At 34.2% G+C, this 5,568-nt stretch overlaps 1 non-coding gene across 1 annotated transcript; it reads left to right on the top strand.

Annotated features, from left to right (window-relative positions):
- On the top strand, positions 936 to 1,007 carry TRNAC-ACA. The gene has a single exon. It is a non-coding gene; the product is annotated as a tRNA-Cys (tRNA).

Below are 5,568 nucleotides of genomic sequence, written 5' to 3'. Positions count from 1 at the left end.
GGTTCAGTAAATGACACAAATTACAAGGCTCTCAAATACTTCTTCCATAATCTTTAATGTATAAGAAACCCTTTCCAAATCTTGTCACTCTGTCCTTAGCTCAGCAGCCCACAACAAAGAAATATCCAATCTAAAGTCTATAGTGTCAGTGTTGGAAAACCCTGGTTTAAAGTGATATTTATAAGTAGGAATGACTCTACTTAAAGTTAAGAGTGTAATATAAAGTATAAACCATTACTGAATGACCGTTTAATATGCATATGATTATTTAATAAACTGTTGTAATTAAATTCAGTCTTCTAGTACTGAAGTAATATATTCTAACACAAGAAATTTAGAATCTTGAAAATAATAATTTGAAACAAAGAATCTATCAATGATCCATATAGATGGGGACAAATAATGGTGGAAATATGTTATGACATGTTTAAGCTCAGAAATAGAAAATGTAGACTATGTAATGGAATAAAATATTGCCAAATATTACCAAATAAAATTTTAGGGCAAAATATCATGTAACTTGTTACTGATTGTTTTAAACATTGACTAATGCTTTTCCAACAAACAAAATAGAGCCAGTGAATTTTGAGTTCAAGAGATGACTCAAATTCTTTCTTTATATGATTAGACATTTTTTTAAAAGAAACAAAGCAAATGTGTCTTACCTTCCTCACCCTTTATTATGTTATACAAACAAAATTTGTTGAAAGCATAATTCGGAAAATACCAAAAATTTGAAGAAGACTATCACCAATCATATCTGATGACCATTAATATTTTGGTATCTTTGTTGTTTTATTTGTTATGTAAATATATAATATCTCTATCTCTCTATATTGAACAATTTATAATCTGTCTCTATATTGAGCTACCTTTGGTTTCCCTGGTGGCTCAGTCGTAAAGAATCTGCCTGCTAATGCAGGAGATTAAAAACTTCCCTGGTGGCTCAGGCGGTAAAGCGTCTGCCTACAATGCAGGAGACCCGGGTTCAATCCCTGGCTTGGGAAGATCTCCTGGAGAAGGAAATGGCAACCCACTCCAGTACTCTTGCCTGGAAAATGCCATGGACAGAGGAGCTTAGTAGGCTACAGTCCATGGGATCGCAAAGAATCGGACACTACTGAGCAGGAGATTAATGCAGGTTAGATCCCTAGGTCAGGAAGATCCCCTGGAGAAGGAAATGGCAACACACTCCAGTATTCTTGCCTGGGAAATCCCATCAACAGAGGAGCCTGCAGGCTATAGTCCATGGGGTAATAAAGAGTCAGACAGGACTTAGTGACTAAACAACGGCAACAACAAATAATATCTAGACATATTTATATTATATTTAGTCTATCCACATAATATTAGACTATTTTTTTATTCATTACATTTTTGGCATTTTCCTATAACCTTGTATTTTCTTCAAGGACATTATTTTAATGAGTATATCTTGTGGAGGTATAACGAATTCAGCTGATCCCACTTTATTAGATATTTAATTTCCTTTTCTTTCATAGTGATATGCTCCTATACTGTTTAGATCTGCCTCTTATATAATGTGTATAACTTTAGTATTTAGATCAATATGAGAACTTTTTAAGCAAAGGATTCTTACATATTTACATGTACTGCTATAACTGATGTTGGCCTGTCATTTTATGTATTTGAGTTTTTAATTTTCTTGCATTTCCTCTCTTTCACTATAAGTATTAATTTTATTTTCTATTTTACCCTCAAGTGATTTGTTAAGATATTCCATTAGTGGCTACATTATGCTATTTTTAAATATCATTATTTAAACTATTTTCCTGAAACTTTTTCTCTATAAAATTAGAACCATATATTACTTTCTTCTTCCTAGCTTATATATAGTGAGTGAAATTATATAAATCTCATATAGTAGACAAACTCATACAAAGGGCATTTGGGAAAAACAGAATTAATAGATGGATTTCCTCAGTCTATTTACATTAGAAAGTGAGAAATAAATGAAGCTTTTCACACTAAAAATCTATCCCTTATTTAATAATGTAAGCCCTTTTAATTTTTGAAGAGTTTTTGTAAAACTTTTTTATATTCATAAATTTTTGTATAGAGTCCAGTGTCATAAAATATGTCACTAGAAAATTAGAAATACAAAATACGAAGTTTTTTGTTTTTGTAAACGAGTCTTAAAGAATCACTTGATGTTTGGTTCTGCTGTAACTATTGATGATTGTACTATGTGTGTAAGATTCTGAGGAAGATGGTAGCAAGTTCTACTCTAATGTATATTAGTATCTTTTAAGAAACATATCTATACTGTTTATGTACAACTTTTATGTTCCATTTTCTACCCTCATATTTCTGTAAATTTGAGAATGATGAATAAAAATTGATATAAAAATGATTGTTCTATCATTTCATTAATTTAGCAAATACATCCCTTTTGGTAGGTAGGGATGCTTTGATCTTTCATCTCAAATGGTGTCTACTCTTTGCCTCAAAATGAATTATCTTTCAGGACAAATTATTTTCATCTATCCTAATATGTGCAATTAAATCTTGACAATAGTGGTAATAATAAACTATTCTTACAAGTTTTTTTTTTTTTTTTAAGGAATAAGATCATCTTTAGAGTGCTGTTTGAATTTTAAACTGTACTAAACCAATAACTCAATTGGAGATTTTGATACTTTTACTTAAGGATAAGAAGTTATTTACAAAATTATGGAAAATATTCTGATTGAATATTTCCAGAATAAAGGAAAGTTAAATGTTCTTACATTATGAGTGGCTAATTAAACTATTTAAGAAAAAAATATACATTTATCAGAAATTTAGTTTATGTGTTATATTCTCTTTTTGTTATTGCTGTTAACCAGCTCCATGATTTTTCACATTTATTTTCAAACTGATCATTAACCAGCTGTCTCTAATGAATAAACAGCTGATAATTCTTATTAGTATGAATTTAAAGAAATGAGAACATATTTTCCATAAACATGAAACTTCTGGGCAATTAAAAAAATTTGCATAGGAAGATAATAGCACTGCAGCTTGGTGGGTTTTTTTTTTTTTTAATAGTAGATTTTAAACTCCCACAGTCTACTGCCCTCCTAAGAAATACAAACTTGTTTGGATGCCAAGAATGCTCTTGCTCATTAACCACATTAACTACGATTTTTATTTGCCCTCTGTGTTTTTAAGGGATCTCAGGTTGCTATGCTCCAAGTATCTTAAGCCTTGTCTAGAGCAAGCCATTCACATCCAAAACAATTTACTGGTATATAAAGAACCTCAACTCCTTAAATGCTGGAAGATGTTGTAGTCTGGGAAAATCACTTTGGGTGCATATTGAAAGCAGGCATACAATGTAGCAGTCAGTGGTGAGGCTCCTGCAGAACATGTGGGTCAGGGTCACTATGGCTGTCAACAGGTGAAAGGTCAGTCCTACCGAAGTATCGGGAGCCTGAGGGGCAACTTTCCAGAGCCTGTGCTCTCAAGGCCTAAGGGCTAGTCAGTGTCTATAAACACAAAGGCAGCCTTGCCTATAAGAGTCTTCCTTTCTTTGTAGGGAGCTCTTCACTTGTCAGGTAAATTCCATCACAATTCTTTGTAATAACTGCCCCTTTACTTAAACATGTTCTTTGTTCCTAAAACTCTTGCTCTCTTTTTCTTATCCAGATTTTGTTTTCTTGTGCCTTAGTAAATACAAACTATTTACTCATCAGTTCAGTTCAGTTGCTCAGTCGTGTCAGACTCTTTGCGACCCCATGAATCGCAGCACGCCAGGCCTCCCTGTCCATCACCATCTCCCGGAGTTCACTCAGACTCATGTCCATCGAGTCCGTGATGCCATCCAGCCATCTCATCCTTGGTCGTCCCCTTCTCCTCCTGCCCCCAATCCCTCCCAGCATCAGAGTCTTTTCCAATGAGTCAACTAGTCACATGAGGTGGCCAAAGTACTGGAGTTTCAGCTTTAGCATCATTCCTTCCAAAGAAATCCCAGGGTTGATCTCCTTCAGAATGGACTGGTTGGATCTCCTTGCAGTCCAAGGGACTCTCAAGAATCTTCTCCAACACCACACTTCAAAAGCATCAATTCTTCGGCACTCAGCCTTCTTCACATTCCAACTCTCACATTCATACACGACCACTGGAAAAATCATAGCCTTGACTAGACGGACCTTAGTCGGCAAAGTAATGTCTCTGCTTTTGAATATGCTATCTAGGTTAGTCATAACTTTTCTTCCAAGGAGTAAGTGTCTTTCAATTTCATGGCTGCAGTCACCATCTGCAGCGATTTTGGAGCCCCCCAAAATAAAGTCTGACACTGTTTCCACTGTTTCCCCATCTATTTCCCATGAAGTGATAGGACCAGATGCCATGATCTTTGTTTTCTGAATGTTGAGCTTTAAGTCGACTTTTTCACTCTCCACTTTCACTTTCATCAAGAGGCTTTTTAGTTCCTCTTCACTTTCTGTCATAAGGGTGGTGTCATGTGCATATCTGAGGTTTTCAAATGAAAAGTAGAAAGTTACCTAGCTAAACTCTTTATTGAGAGGGAATATTGCTCGTCTATTCTATATAGTCTCTATGGATTTTGAACTGGACATACCAAATGTTTCTTACATATTTTTCCAACTTTCCATTCACAAAGACATTATAAGAATTCAAGTGCTTACTGCTCCCTACATTGACGATTGGAATTTTTTTACTTTACAATATTGTATTGGTTTTGCCATACATCAACATGAATCTTCCACGGGTGTTGTAAACTGGTCTCTCTGCCATTATTCTCCTCTACCCTCAATTTGTTCCACACACTAATGACATTAAAAATTTTCTAAAGCAGAAACACTTGGCTTTTCAACAAAGAAATCTAAACTCCTTGGCTAGCATTCAAGACCCTACACAGTTTGTCGCCAGCTTGCTGTTCATGGATTGCCCTCCCCTGTCTTACTTGGTATGCATCATGCCCTAGAGGACGTGAGCTAGGTGAGGCTGCACATGTCTTTCATTTCTTTGTCACTGTCCTGAGGTTAAGCAGTTCTTTACACTAGAAATGCTTCTGTCTTCACTCTCATGCTCTCCCATTCTTGAAATCTTTTAAAAATACAGCTCAAATGATTAATTCTTCTTTTAACTTTCTAGGATAATTTGTAATCACTATTCATGTCTCTGTTTGGTGGGGGTCCCTCAGGATGTCTCATTCTTCCTTTACTGAAATGTTTTATTCTTATATCGAATTTCTCCTACTGGGTGTTAAGCTTTGGGAAGCAGATTCTAAATCTCATTTTTTCTAATCACAGTAACCAGCAAAATATCTGGCTCATAGAAGGTCTTTAATATACATTAATTTTCATGAAAGATTATAATGTTATATTTTATATGCATTGAATATTAAAGTAAGATAAATAAAATTAATTATATTTTAGAGAAGTATTATTTCATTAGAGCAAGTATTTCCTAATATCCAAAATGTCAAGTTCTTTCCTCATGAGAAAAACAAATAGTACCATTGTTAGGAGACATGAATATAGTACAAATAAACATAGGAAATAAAACAAATATATTTTAAAGTTAATAACATGCTGAATA

Source organism: Capra hircus, chromosome 10, assembly GCF_001704415.2.
Source record: "Capra hircus breed San Clemente chromosome 10, ASM170441v1, whole genome shotgun sequence".
Taxonomy (NCBI): Eukaryota; Metazoa; Chordata; class Mammalia; order Artiodactyla; family Bovidae; genus Capra; species Capra hircus.
This window is presented reverse-complemented; position numbering and strand designations above follow the sequence as displayed.